The sequence below is a fragment of the Culex pipiens genome, chromosome 2 (genome assembly GCF_016801865.2).
Source record: "Culex pipiens pallens isolate TS chromosome 2, TS_CPP_V2, whole genome shotgun sequence".
Taxonomy (NCBI): Eukaryota; Metazoa; Arthropoda; class Insecta; order Diptera; family Culicidae; genus Culex; species Culex pipiens.
Window position 1 is genome coordinate 31,245,595 of NC_068938.1, and position 16,284 is coordinate 31,261,878.

The 16,284-nt window shown below is 32.2% G+C and overlaps 1 protein-coding gene across 14 annotated transcripts in view; it reads left to right on the forward strand.

Annotated features, from left to right (window-relative positions):
- LOC120419673 (voltage-dependent L-type calcium channel subunit beta-1) overlaps positions 1–16,284 on the forward strand; it is a 238,760-nt gene that overhangs the window by 159,262 nt on the left and 63,214 nt on the right. The window contains exon 1 of one of the 14 annotated variants that reach the window (XM_039582454.2): positions 13,987–14,153. The exons of 11 other annotated variants lie outside the window; for them this stretch is intronic. The gene's annotated coding sequence lies outside the window, so the exon portion shown is untranslated. Of the gene's footprint in view, positions 1–13,986; positions 14,154–16,284 lie in introns of those variants that run through there. 2 more of the 14 variants (XM_039582456.2, XM_052709106.1) reach the window with 2 other exon arrangements.

A 16,284-nucleotide genomic window follows, 5' to 3' on the forward strand; every position in this document is an offset into this window, starting at 1 on the left:
TATAAATTAAAAACCTCGCGCGGTGGCGTCGTCTCCTGCTCGAAAGTGGAAAATCTGCCCGGAAAAATCAAGGAAAAACACTTTCTAGCCCGAGATGGAGCAATCCACTATAATGAAGCAAAGGGAAAATAATACATGAAAGCAAAAGAAACGAGCAAAACGAAAAAAAAAAGAGCGAGCTGAGTGTGTGGGGAAAACGAGACAGAAATTACACACATCGCGCATTTCCACTTTGAAATAAATTTTCCCCTTCCCCACCCTCCCACTGGTCGCCAGCAGCAGCTGATCTTCCACCCTCTTGCGCGCCACCTGCATTTCCCCAAAACAGGAATGACAGAAGGCGGCGGCGACGGCGCTGAAGTGCGCGACAACTGAAACATACGCGAACAAGCGCGCACACATTCATACATGCACACACAAATATAGATAGAAGGATGGGTAGCACGTTCCCCGCACACGATCGCACAATGGGATAACATTGAAAAATGGCTATTGGGTAGGCCGTCCCAAAAAAATGAAAAGTTGTCAAATCTTCGGTGCTCACCCCTAAAATGATAGATTAGGATGTCAGGAACAATGTTTTCATACAACAAAAAATTCTCAAAAATGGAAATGCACGTAACAATCATACTAAAGTCATTCAAATTTAGTCGCCTTGGGCTTCAAGTGAAAATTTGATGTCCCCTGAACAAATTCCTGTATAGACATAGTCCATAAAAGCTTGTGTTTGGGCATGGCAGAGCGTTTTAGGGAGAAAAAATTGTATTTTTCAGACAAAAAATTTCAAAAATCACTCCCCAAAACCAGCCAAAAAATTTTGCAGCCAAAACTAATGCATTCAGCTTATAGGAAATTTTACGGAGATCATTTTGCTTTTTTTAACATTCAATTTATGTCCACGCAAAGCCGAGATATTTGCATTTTAGTGAACAAAAAGTGACGAATTTTCAAAATTCTTGGCATATAAGCGTTTTTAGCATAAAACATTGGCTACTATGATTACAAACGAGAAGGCATATATTTTGGATATTTTTATTTTGTTCGCTCAAAAACGATATTTGTTTATAAAATTTCATGAAAAAACATGAGATTTTCTCACAATGTGACGATGTTTTAGAAAGTGTCTTAGGCTTACATATAAAACGGACCAATCTTGATGATTAGCTTCTTGTTATATTTTTATTCGCAGTTTTTTTAAGATTTTGTAAAAGCTTCAATAACATTACCAGAAAAAAATCACAGTGGTTTTTCCGGTTAACATTCTAAAATGGCATTTTCAATCCCTTATTATTCGTAGATTATTTACACATATGACAAAACTATCATTTTGTACATTAATATTTTTAAGTTTTTCATTTGACAGTGACAATTTTGATTGTTTTAAATATTTACCCAAAAACTGCCGGTAAGTAGAGATACCATTTTTTGATGAACGCTAATTGTGATCAAAATATTGCTGAAGTTGATTAAAGAAAACTTTTATAAACAAAGGAGGAGGAAACGTATAAAGATATTGTCATCTAACAAGAGACCATTATTTTTTTATGATATAATTTTGAAATACATAGTCAAAAATACTCTCTTGACATGATGCAAAAAGTCTTGAGCAGATAGACTTTTTATGCTATTATGCTTAGTAATTCTCTAGAATTTTACAATTTTATTTAAAGATTTTTAATTCAAGGAACAAAAAACACTTAACGCGTTGAAATGTCACTCTTGATGAAAACAAAACTAAATATTATATATTTGAAAAGTTAAACAATAAATAGTTCGAACCAATAATTGGTTGAAAACGGAGAGTTTAGCAAGTGACACTGAAAAAGGACACTTTTCACAAATTTTAAATTCAAAAACTGTTTTTCAGCCACCAGCAGTCAGATAAATATGCAGTTATCCTAAGGTTTGTATGAGACTTCAGATAATCGATTCACGACCAAAATTTTTATTTTTGCAATTCCGCCTTGAAGTTTCCTACTTTTCCTGTCATTCTCGCGTGACGAAATAGCCTACTTTTATCTACTAAAAATAACAAAATCGAATAGAAGCATATTTCAAAACAAATGCTGAAAAGTTCAACTTTGGATGCTGGAAAGCACTAGTTTTGAAAAGTAATACTTTTCAACATTTTTTTGATTTAAACGATTTATTGACAAAATACATGAACATTCGACTTATAATTTCACTCAATGGGTGTTTTTCATAAATGCAAAAAAATGTTGTATGGAACTCGTTGCAAACCTTGATTTTTTAGCACTTGTCGTATTTAATGTTATCTAAATGTACGACACGTGCTGAAAAAATCTTCTTTTTTCAAATTGTTGCATAAACTACTATTTCGATGTTCTTTCTTCCAACTCATTTTATTAAAATTTGAAAGATTAATTGTCTTAAAATGACTAAATCGCCGTCATGTTAACTGCCACCTCGAATTTAAAAATTGTAATTCAATTTAGAGTATTTAAGGGGTCATACTTAAGGCAACGAAAAAAAATTTTCATGAGCATGAGCATGAGCATGAGAGACCACCCATGGTTGTCCTTCTCCGTTGCTGAACAGGACCATAATATCCCATCAGCACAACCGGTCACACGCTTCAACGATCAAATGATGTTTCCCTTATCAACAGCATGCATGAATGCGCTGAAAAGATAAAACATCACGATCATCAAAACTAGAGCCGGTGCGAATAGGAAACAGTCGTTGGCCACCAACGGCACCCGCCATGTCAGTTTGTAGATCTCGAGGGAATGGGACGGGAATGTTAGTTAGCACAGGCTGCTACCAAGGGTGGGTTCTATACGATATCCACACCCCCGCGTGTGCCGGAAAACTACTTCTACTTGGGATTTTGTTAGTGGGTAAGGGTAATGGCCAGGATTCAACATAGAGGATGATGATGCGACCCAATAATCAATAAATTTTGTTTAATGGTGTGATGTATTATGCATTCTCAAGGCAAACAGTTGGAGTATGCGGATGAGACTATTCCCGGTTATTTAGTGTTGAGTTTAGCATAAATGATTTAATCTTAGACAGCCGGCTGTGGAAAGATAAAACCAACTAAAATGCGAAAACGCGAAACCGCCCGGATCGAAATACACGCACAATCGGGGGGACAACAAAGACGGAAACGGCGTCGAAAATCCTGCGTGTGACCGCCACGCACACCGTTCAAATTCTCCAACTCAACTCTTAAGGCAACGAAAAAAAATGTTCAGTTCGATTATCGAAAGTGATTTTTTACCGAGGCCTTCAGAAAAATGGAAGATTTTTTAGCTTTTCGAAAATATGATCACAAATTAATGATTCATAAAACATTTTTGAAATTGAATAAAATTCAATATTTTTATAAAAATGAACATAACTTAAAAAAGTTCAGTCAATATTGATCACGATTTTGACTTTACATCTAAAGATTTTTTTTAATTTTTTTCCCCCAGTTTTTGTTAAATTCTAAAAAATATACTCCTTATAGAATTTCAGTTCCAGCGCAAAAAATTTTTTTAGTCTCCTTAAATAAAAAATAAATAAAAATACACAAACTATTTTGAGCATTTCATTTTAAGAGGTTCAAAAGGTTAAGGGATTTTCCAATCGATTTGGTGTCTTCAAAATTTTTTGTTGAATTAGGAATTATTCAGAATAAGCTACAAGAAAAATATGAGCTATTTTTTCATTAACTTTTTATTACAAAAATCAATTTAATACATTTTCTCTCTTCGATTTCTTTTATTTTTTGATATGTTTTAGTATACGAAATGTGCCAACTTCAGAGCAATAGAGTATGACGAAAGTTCAGTTTTTCTCTAAGTTACGATTTTCAATAAATTTAGATTTTTGGAAAAATCTAAAAGTATATCACAAATGTCGAAAAAATAACCGTTTACGATTTAAAACCATTTCTACACCCACAATAGAAAACCGAGAGAATAGCTTTACCAAAAGCAAATGGTGGCACCTCTCGCGAGTGAACCATCACGAAACTGTGTTCATTCGTTCGATAAGACAGTTCATACCGTTGGAGTGGCTTATATCGGCAAATGGCCTTCTCTGTTTTGCCATGTGATGACCGATACAGCAAGGGCACCGAATCGATATGTCAAAGGGCTTGGGTTTGATTCTCGATATCTGCATTTTTTTGTCTGTTTTTTTTTTGGTAGGTTAACTTTTTTGAAAATTAACCTATCAGAATAACGCTTTCGATAATCTCAAAGTTTGTTCTCTGGGTCCATTTACAGTACCTTTATAATACCATGTCGTGTTTATTATTCTTCCAGAAGTAGGCTTAATTTTCTGATTTTTTGTTTTTTAATATTCTTGTTTCATCCAACCTTTACTTGCTGGTAAGCCTTAAGTCTGAAAATGGCTTAGAAACAGTACATTTCATAAAGAAAATCACAACAGTACTGTTCGATTCTAAATGAATTTTTACATTCAAAATGATTTGCTGAATTTTGTTTTTAGATTATTTCGATACATTCCCTAAATCACTAACTATTTAAAAAAAACTCGTTACATTGCACAAAAAAGTCCGTCATCAGCTCAAAACTTGGCACTTTTTGCCTACTAAAACATATAATAAATCGTAAGTGGTAAAATTGGTAAAATCAATTTTATGACACATTTTGTTTTCTGTGTATTTTTCCAAATAGGCCTAATCACAAGCCTAATACATATTCCAAAAAACGTGTCCACGTGCTTTATGGATGATCCCCTAATAGAATTTGCTAAAAAAATATTTTCAAACAAGCTATTTCCTAAACTAATTGAATCAAAAATTGTATAACTTAACTCATCATGAATATCTGTAATGCTTTCAATCAAATAATTGAAAATAATTTATTATAATTTGAAATAAAAAAAAACATCAAAAATTAAAATATCTATTAAACTACTCCCACTGTTCACAATTTCGGATCGTTGTTTTTCCAACCATCCATTCAAAAGCACTTTCCACCCACTTTACCCTTGGATCGTGCGCTTGTTCTTGAGGAGGAGGCAAGCGGAAAGGGAAAGAAAAACCACCCATCCACCCACCCACGAAGAACGGTGTAGAAAGTAAGGGAATGTACTCGATGTCACACACAAACACACTCACACACACACATCCTACTAAACGACTTAGTGTCTACACGCCGGAGACGACGACGACGACGGCGGCGATTTTGTTTGCTAGTTGCCGCGGCGCAGCGAAATGAAATGAAAAGTTTCTATTTTTAATTTCATTAAAATTGAACGGAATTATTTTTAAAGCCGCGGTAATAAATTTTAGTTGAAACGAGTATTTTCCGCCGCCGCGCCACGGTGCGTTTTTTTGCTGCTGGTACTTTTTTGCTTGGAGTCGGGTGTCCGGACCGGACGACAACGGAAATCACTCAACTGGGATGTGTGTGTATTTTTGGTTTGTTTGTTTATTTGAGTATGCAAAAGTTTATTTTAGGTAATTACTTACCGATTGGAAAAGTGTTGTTAAACAAATTGAGTATTTTTTTCATTTAAGCTATCATATAAATAAGTTATAAAAGAATTAATCAAAAAATTGTGACAACAAAATCAAATCAAATCAAATTATTCGCTCTACAGCATTGCCTTGGCGTTCTTGATTGCGAGATTCCTTCTCAAAACTATGTGTTCGAAGGGTTGATTGTTGAGGCAATTGCAAACCTCTTTTTAAACTTAAGCTTCCATCCACCCCGGAATTCGAACTGACGTGATCAGACAAATCTCATCTCGAAAAATACCAACGGGACCTTCTGGGATCGAACCCAGGCTGACTGGATGAGAGGCAATCACGCTTACCCCTAAACTACGGGTCCCGGCAAACAACAACAAATGTGACAACAAGTTTTAATAAAATTTGTTTAAGCCTTTTAAGAATTTATAAGAATTTAGAATAATTTAGACAAATTAAGAAGAATGTATAAGAATTTAGAAGAATTTATAAAAAATAAATGAATTTGAAATAATCTAGAAAAAATAGAAGAATTTAGGAAAATTTAGAAGAACTTATGAAAATTTAAAAAAAAGAAGAATTTAGAAGAATTAAGTAGAATTCAGAAGAATTTAGAAGAATTTAGAAGAATTTAGAAGAATTTAGAAGAATTTAGAAGAATTTAGAAGAATTAAGAAGAATTTAGAAGAATTTAGAAGAATTTAGAAGAATTTAGAAAAAAAATAGAAGAATTTTGAAGAATTTTGAAGAATTAAAAGAATTTAGAAGAATTTACAAGAATTTACAAAAATTTACAAGAATTTACAAGAATTTACAAGAATTTACAAGAATCATCAAGAATTTACAAGAATTTAGAAGAATTTAGAAGAATTTAGAAGAATTTAGAAGAATTTAGAAGCATTTAGAAGAATTTAGAAGAATTTAGAAGAATTTAGAAGAATTTAGAAGAATTTAGAAGAATTTAGAAGAATTTAGAAAAATTTAGAAGAATTTAGAAGAATTTAGAAGAATTTAGAAGAATTTAGAAGAATTTAGAAGAATTAAGAATAATTTAGAAAAATTTAGTAGAATTTAGAAGAATTTAGTAGAATTTAGAAAAATTTAGAAGAATTTAGAAGAATTTAGAAGAATTTAGAAGAATTTAGAAGAATTTAGAAGAATTTAGAAGAATTTAGAAGAATTTAGAAGAATTTAGAAGAATTCAGAAGAATTTAGAAGAATTCAGAAGAATTTACAAGAACTTACAAGAATTTACAATAATTTAGAAGAATTTAGAAGAATTTACAAGAATTTACAAGAATTTACAAGAATTTACAAGAATTTACAAGAATTTACAAGAATTTACAAGAATTTACAAGAATAAAGAAGAATTTAGAAGAATTAAGAAGAATTTAAAAGAATTTAGAAGAAGTAAAATTTAGAAGAATTTAGAAGAATTTAGAAGAATTCAGAATAATTTAAAAGTATGTATAAGAATTTATATGAACTTAGAAGAATTTATAAGAATTTATAAAAAAATATTATCTTAATTGAATAAAGAAGAATTTACAAGAATTTTTAAGAATTTAGAAGAATTTGCACGAATTCATAAGAATGTATACATGTATAGAATGATTTTTTTCAGAAAAAATAAAGAAATTTAACAGAACTTAAAAAAATATGAATTTATGAAAAAAAACTAAGAATTTAAATAATTTTCAAAGAATGAAAAAAAAGTGAATTCAGAAACACCAAAGAATTCCGAAGCTATCGAAGAATTGAAAAGAGTTCCCAAAAAATATATAAAAATTTTAGAAAACTTAACATAATTGTGCAAAATTTAAATATTTAAATAGAATTCAGCAAAAATCTAAATATAAAAAAAAAATAATTCAAAAGGTGACAGAAATAAGTCATCAAAATTTAAAATAAAATCGAAAAAACTTTCAATAATCCAAAAGAATTTGAAGTTCTTATGAAGAATTAAATGTATAATGAATGAAAATAATTCTAATGAATATGAATTAATTATAATTATCATGAATCAATGCTTATTAATTCGAAAAAAATCTAATGAATACAAATGAATTCTCATGAATACGAATGAATTGAATGCTAATTGTTTTAAAACTATTTTAATTACATGTTTTATAAAAATTCAACAAAATTCTTGGAAAATAAAATTTTGAAAAGCAAGCAGTTTTTATATCTCAAGACATTCCAAAACTTTTTTATCTTCTTCAACTGGAATTTCTGAGCCAAGGTTGAGAATTCAAATACCATATAATCATGAGAAAATATCAACTATCGTCAAAAATCGTGAGGTAATTACCACACAAAATGCAATCCACAGGAAGGGTTCCTCAAAATCGACTCAGCCGTTTTGCCCTGACAGATTTTAGTTCCTTCTAAAACCACATGATTGATTGCACTCTGTTTTTTCTTCACTCACTTCTCCAAACAATCCTACTTCGTTTACCCCATCCCCCTAAAAAAACATCGAAAATCTTCAAAACACGTTCACCATTCTGCCTTTTTACGGCCAAAATCCGTTTTCGACAGGGAAATAATTGTACTTTTCGTACTAGCGCCAGAAAGGCAATAAGAAGAGAAAAAATCAACGCTAAGACGCTTCTTCCTCCTCTCAAGTCGCTTTAGTTAGAGTTTAGCCCGAGCGCCAACCGGCAGTTCCCGGTTTATGATCGATGACAGCACGTGTGGTTATGCTCCGGGGCGGACAAAACTTCCAAAAATAGGTCCACGTGCGCGATCTCTGCCCGCGTGCTCTGCTCCTCCCGCGCCTGGTTTGGGTTTTAATTAAGTACACATTTTAAGTGTATACTAAGTCCCCGAGACATGTCGCGGTGCGTTGCGTTGCGTAATGCGCGTGAGTATTTGTCAGTGGGACGAAGGGAGATGTTTTTTGGGGTTTTTGTTCGAATGTGTGTGTATTGTTTTGGTTCTAATTTTTAGGTTTTTGGGAGTGGGAAATTGAGACTTTTTTGCTTTTATGGCGATGCAGTACAAAAGAGAGATCAGTTTCTTCAGGTTTGAAAAAACTCTTGTGGCTAAATTTAGACGAAAGCTGATGCAAATGAAACAATACATTTCCGAAAATATTATGATTTACAAACATGTTCAAATTTAACAAAAACATAAAATAACTTAAAACGTGTACACTGAAAAAAAATAAAAGTACCAAATTCCTAAATTCTAGGAATTTTTGCTCCTTTACTTATTAAGTAATCCAAAAAACCCGATTACTAAATAAGGAAAAGAGGCAAAATGCCTAAAATAAAGGAATTTGGTACTATTTTTTTTATTTCAGTGTACATAAATTCAAAACAAACAGATAAAATGAAATATTTAACCATTTAAAATATTGCAGATGCACAAGTTGAAGCGTTTTATGAAAATAACAATTCGTAATATGAACGAGAATCCATCAAAAACTGCTTAGCTTGCCAATATTGCTTAAGACCTATTGAAAACTAACCTATGATTTAAATTTTGTGAAATTTTCCTTTCTTTCAATCATAAGCAGATCTTTAAATTGTTCAAATGGTAAATTCTTTTACTAGTATGACCTAATAGGGACCATTCATAATATACCTTAGGGTAATCAAAACTTTGGATGATCGAGTTTGGACTGCACCCAAATTCTTAAAACACAAAGAACATGAAAAAAACACATGACTAATTGTGTATACAGAAAAAAGTACTGCAAAAAATAAAATCAACAAAAAAAATTTGTACCAACTTAAACCATAACCATTGATTTCGAAACATGATTCGTCAAACACAAAAAAGCAAATTACCTGTTGGCCAACACGTTCCTCTATTTCACGATGCTCGTTTTATTTGTTTAGGTTTGTCCGATGCACTGTCATGTCAGCCATTTACTGCTACTACTAGGCGCAATGGGCTGGAAAAGTGCTGGAAAAACACTACTAAAGTGCAGCATTGAAAAGCCAGCGGGGAAGCAACAAAAATAAACAAACACTCGCATCCACCACTCAAAGCGGGTAAAGGATTGATGAGAAAAATATGTCTCACTTGAAATTGGGGGGTAGGGTTTCTTAAGAAAAGACATTAAATATAGGAAAATACTATCAACTAGACAACACAAAGCACAGTAGATCGTAGTTCTAGCAATACAATTTATTACTTTTAAAACATTCTAATCTAACCTTTTCTTCATTCTCTTTCTCTATTACAGGTAAGTGTCCAAGAGCAACGCGTGCGTCGTAATTTCCACAAAAAAAAAGAAACTAAATCTCCAAAATATTCTCGGCAAATATTCCCCTCTCAATTTTTCCAAAGTCGGACGAAACTCTCGCAAATTGATTACGAACCCGGGCCCCAATAAACCTGTTCGGGTTGACTAAGTACGATAAGTTGTTTATTTATAGCCGGCTTAACGGCAGGAAGGTAACGACATTTCCACAAATTTTAATTCTGGTTTTTTGGTTGTTCGCGTTTGATTTTGAGAGAAAACTAAAAACTCTTTTTGCTCTTTCGTTCATGTGTGTGAGTTTTCGACTAATTATCTGCTTCTTCTTCTTGCGCAGCATAGATGCGATTGGCAATAGATTTTTTTTGTCTTTAATTTTATTCTTCTTCACTATATTTTGCGTTATCTGTTTGATCTTTCAATGAAAATTCCACCTGTTTGTTATGTTTCAATTAGAACAGATTAGCCAGTTACGTTTGATTATCTCTTTATCTATTCTTATTCTCTAGTCTGTTCTTTCTATTCAAAATTAGTTTTATCAATGAAACCACAAGTCTTAAAAAATCAAATCGACATATCTGTGTCGATATGCTTATGGTTCGTTCATCCCCAGGTGAAATATTTCCGTGCAGTAGTGAAAGTAGCAAAGACACGCACCCGTTAGGGGTGAATAATAAATACGCGATCTGGTGGAACTGAGCACAAACGCACGTTTTCACCACTTATATGAGCGATGTGAAATCATTTCGTGAAATATTTCACGATGACGAAATGTTTCAATGGAATCATCCATAAATCACGTGGATACTTTTTTTAAAAATTCATACACTCTACCCCTCTCTCTAGTGGAAAATCGTCCATACAAAAACATATTTTTTTATAAAACGTAAACAATGGTGTATTAGTGGGAGGGCTAAAGTGTGTTAGATGTTTCCAAAATCATCAACCATTTTTTTCGATTTAGGTGTGAACGTTCTCAAAATCGACAAAATTGTTGTTTAATTTCGGAAAAAAATTGTTGACGATTTGGAATTGAAACGTTTACAAATTCAACAACATTAAGTTATGTTACCTGATAAGCTGACAGCATTTCTACCCGTGCAATCATTTATTGTGTTATTTTGTAAGAGATCTGTATTTTCCTGGAAATAAATCTGTATTTGCAGATTTTTGTCATATAAACTGTTGAAATTTTTGAACATAACCATTTAAAAAAATCCTTTATACAAATGTTTGCAATTTTTGAGAACTTATACTATAGTAAATATTAACATTAAAAAGGAAAATTAGAACGCGTCAATTACAAAGCAAATCATTAAGGATATTTACAAAGTTTTCCATTAAAAAAATACTCAAATAAATTTCACAAAACAAATATTGTTTTTTTTTTGTTTTTTTTTGTTTGTTATTCTTAAGAGCTTAACAGCATGTTTTTAATTTAAATGTTAAATTTGTTACACTGCATTAAAAAATTAATTTTTCTTCATGAATTCACATTAAATATTCCATAGTTACAAAAAATATATTTTTGCAAAGACAAAAACATAACGGACGACGATTTCATAAGAATTCACTACAGTCCAGACTCGATTATCCGGAGGCCCTGAAAAAAATTCACTTCGGATAACCGTTTCACGAAATATTTTTATCGATGTCTTATTTTTGGCCATTTTAAGGTAACTTTGTTGATACAACCCTCAGTTGCTAAGATATTGCTATGCAAAGAATTAAAAACATAAAAATTTACGATTTCCAAGTCTCACCCAAACAACCCACCATTTTCTATCGTCGATATCTCGGCAACTAATGGTCCGATTTACAATGTTAAAATATGAAGCATTCGTGAAATTTTCCAATCTCTTCGAAAACAATATTTTCAAAAAAAATTAAATCAAGACTAAGATACCGAAAGGGTCAAATATTCAATATTACGCCCTTTCAAAATGTTAGTTTTGGTTTAAAAATTTTGAAGATATTTGGTTTAAAAATGTTGAAGATAGTTCGGAAAATTTTACGAATGTTTCATATTTTAACATTGTAAATCGGACCATTAGTTGCTGAGATATCAACATTAGAAAACGGTGGGTTGTTTGGGTGAGACTTAGAAAACATCAATTTTCATGTTTTTAAACCTTTGCATGGCAATATCTCAGCAACTGAGGGTTGTATCAACACTAATTTGTAAAAATGAAAAACTGCGACTATTTTCAAAAAACTTACCTTAAAATGGCCTGAACTTGAAAACGGTGCACTTTATCAAAATTTAACTAATAAACTTTTTGATTGCAAATCTGATTTTACATCGAAAAATTAAGTTAAAAATTTTTGCGACCAATATTTCGATTTTTTGAAGAAATCAGTATTGATTAAAAAATTCATAACTCGGTCAAAGATTTTTTGCACAACCTGGAAATTTCTGAAAAGTTGGCATATGATGTCCTCTGAAACAAATCAAAAAATGAAAAAAAATAAAAATAGTGTTTTTTGCAAATCAAGTTTTAGTGTCAAAAAGTTAAATAATAAATCATCAAAAAAAATTTTACCGTGTATCATTTTTTTTCAGTGTAGTCCATATCCATACCTACAACTTTGCCTAAGACTCCAAATCGATCAAAAATTCCTTCAAAAAATACAGATCTTTGAATTTTCATACATCATTTTTGTATGAACAGCTGCCAAATTTGTATGAAAAATTATATAGACAAACTAATGATGCAAAATGGTATTTCAAAGGCACCAAAAAAGTTTTAGTCGAATTAAAAAATACAAAAAAAATCGAATGACCGAAATCTGAGCGATTCCTTAATTTTGAAAAGCGGTTTTTGAATGGAATTTTTAGTCAGGCATCGATGTGTTAAGTAAATTCACGGTTCAAAAAAAAAAAAATGTAAAATGTTACTTTTCGATACTAGTACTGAAAAGTTCAACTATTCAGCACCCATTTCAGTGCTAAAAAGAAGAACTTTTCAGCACTGGTAATGAAAGGTATTCATTATCCATTCTGTTATTTTTGGTAGAGAAAAGTAGGCCGTTACGTCACTCGAGAATGACAGGAATAGTGAGTTGTTTCACGACAGAATTGCAAAAAAAAATGCATTTTGCAATTTAACTGGCAGTCAACTGTTCGAATTTGACTAAAAAAAATAACGTTTAAAAACAGCTTCTAAAAAGTAGGAAGTGAGCAAGCAATTTCTTTCAAAAAATTGCAAAACTAGTTGTTTAAAAAGTGGAAATCGGCAAATTGAATGGGTTTTCGACCGGATGCTTAACTTGCCAATTTTTTAACAATTTCCCCGATTTAAGAATCGAAAAAAATCCAAGGAAAGGAATTTTAAGTCACGTTCAGTTTATTGAACTTTATTGAAATATGGTTTATTTAGAAAATAATTTAAATGCATGGAATTGTTATTATAAGATGTTTAATTCAGTTTTTAATGTGCATTTTTATTCTTGCAAAGCGGAAACAATTTAAAAATATTAATACATTAAATTAATCTATGTCAAACTAATAGTTTAAATCTAATTTTCATACAAGATTATTTGATTTACCAAGAATGACACGAAGAATCATTCATATTCTTCGTGTAATTCCTGGTAAATCAGATAATCTTAAATGAAATTTAGATCTAAACTATAAGATTTATGTTATATATTTGTAAAGCGAGAAAATGAAAGATGTACAAATATCTTTTGAACGATATTTAATAAAATCTTGTTCATTTAACAATTGTTATCAACAAATTGAAAATCATTTTTTTAATGATCCAATAATTTTTTTTAAGCCTTTGAAGCTGATTTATTCAAGTTGCGAATGTGAGTTGCAAAATTCTATTCTATTTTATATATTTAAAATAACAATTAAATTGAAACCTTTTTTCTGTATTAATACAATACACAAAAATTCACCAACACAGGCAACATTCTCTCTGTCTCACCAAGCCCGATCTCATCCCAAATTTTCCCTCCAAATCTATAACCCTCCTATGTCACCGTGTCGTCCCGACTCACCACCAGACCACCGTGTCATCTGGTTCTAATACTGAGCTGATTCTCAGAGCTCAGCTCAAAACCACCAAACACACCCCCTCGCACATGACCATCCGTCCACAACTGATCGCAAACAAACCCATGTTTTGAAAAATGAGACTCGACTCCCTGCGGACTCGATCGATAGCGCAGCACAACATGCTCATCCTCATTGAATCTCGCTCTCACTCTGAGTATCATCTCGTCGACTCAGTGCTCATCTCGCGTAGATCTTCTCTCGCGCGCCCGCCAAAGTCTCGGGATTTTATTTTTAACTTCAGTCTGGGTCCTCCTCGAACGTGCGAAATACGCGAAAATCCGCGACTCCACGCGACCGTCCAAGGTAGGGCAGGCAAATCCCGCTTGTTCCGTGTGCGGACACGTCGCCGCGACGAATTTTCCAGCGTGCTGCGTTCAAGATCGCGTGGAAAAACAACCGTCAACCGTGCCGTGTTCAAGGTTGTCACCTTGCTAGTGGAAGATTGTGGCGGTGGTGGTGAGGAAAAGTAGGGAAGATTTTCCTCCTCTCATTTTCCGCATCAAGTGAAGATCTCAGGGGCGAAAATTCAGACGAAGAGGGGAGGAAAAATTCGTGTGTCTGTGTACTGGGAAAGGGCAGTTTCGAAAAGGAAATCAAGGTCGGAATTTGAATATCTGTGTTCTAGCTCTGGCCCAGGTGGGAAGATCGGGGCTTGTGAGGGGATGTTTTTTTTGCAAATGCGATGAGTCACACCGCAAAGGTTCATTGATAGAAAATCATTGAATGAAAAGTGTGCTCTGCTGGTGAGATTGATCATGCTCTTGGAAGAGGCATTAAGTGGAAGGGTGTGTGGGGATCAAGTGAGAAATTTCCGCTGGGGAAGAATTGGCAAAGTGCGCATACCGTGCAGGAGGTCTGACACGTGATCGATGTGGCTAAAGGTGAAAGTGTTTAGAATTGCTGAGCGGATTTGGAGTGAAGGAAGCAAATTATGTTTGAAAGTGATGACTTTAGAGATCGTACCGTGAACTTGAGAAAATCATTGAAAACATAATTTTGTTTTGAAATGTTACAATAAATCTTGTTGAAATGATTGATTATTTAAAAGAAAATTATTGAATTTGTTTCTTTAACTGTTTCAATCTATGTATTTGATGATGAAATGAATTGAAAAAATAGGAAACAACATGTTTTTCATTGGCCTCCTAATGTTTGATGATCAATTACATGGAGAAAAATAAGGTCTCAATACCGTGAACAAGAGTTCATGAATTTGTGAACCACTAACAAATTGTTAAAATTTCTTGGTACGTTTTTCACAAACAACCCTTCATGGTATGTTTTTTTTAACACTTTCTTTGTGGTTCCCATTTTAATGAACATGTTCACGAATTTCGGAACTGATTTTTCTCCGTGTAATGCTTCAAAAAAAAAATAAATCGACATCAAGTAATGAATAACTAAACAGAAAGTGATCAATAAGATTCTTTGAAAAGTTTAGCAAAACAAGCTGTTCAGATAATAAAATCGCCAATTTGTGAAGAAAAAAGGACCAAGTCCTAAACCACTTCAAACCATCGCTAATTATCCCTGGAAAACTAAAGTTAAAAATATTCAAAACGCAGATAGTTTTAGAGCGCTTTAAAAAATAATTAATAAAATCAAATGATTTTTTTTTTCTTCACATGATTTGAATATGAATTAAGAGCGAGTCTACGAGCAAAGCATACCCATCTCGTATCGACCTCACCAATCTGCCTGATATTTGCCGGTGTTGTTTGTACATACAAAACTAGCATCTGATCTAGTTGAATTTTTCCTAAGTTACAACCTTTTTAAGATTTTCACAATTTAGTTTAAAATATTTTAATATAAATTTTGATCACGGAAATAGATTCTACGTCCAATTTTCATCAAAACTGATTCTAAGACCGACCCTCTACGATTTGGATGAAATTCGGGATTTTTGCATGTTTTGATAGTCTCAACAGCTCTGCCAAATTTGAGCAGAAGCGGAAATGGTAATTTTCAAATTTGCATTTTTTCTTGCACACTTCAGGTGGAATGACCAACGTATAAATTGCTCTGAACATGGATACATTCCAAAATAAAAAAATAAATTTAATTTAACTCCTCAATTGTGCATCCCTATTTTTGATAATTTTGAAATGCCGAACAGAACCAAAGTTTTTTTTTTATAATTTTCATTTCTTCTTATTTTTAAGCAAATTTTACTAATTTTACATAACCCAATTTGTTATAATTTTTTTATTTTGTTAAATATGGCCAAAACAAATTTTGAAATTTGTGGTCCTTAGACCAAAACTTTTTTTAAAAAGTGAAAATTTGAAAGATGATTCCCTTCTAAGGAAATCTACAGTTTGTTCCATTGTTTTTTAAACGTCATTATTCCAATTTGTTATTATTTTTTATTTTACTAAATATGAGCAGAACTATGGGAAATTTTTTGACCAAGTTTATAGTAAAACTTTATTTAAAAGTGATTTTTTTTAATATTATTCTTTCAATTACTGATATTGGGATTATTTTAAAGATTCAAAATAGCTCAAAAGTGCTTACACTTACATTACTGAGAATAATGTCTGAAAT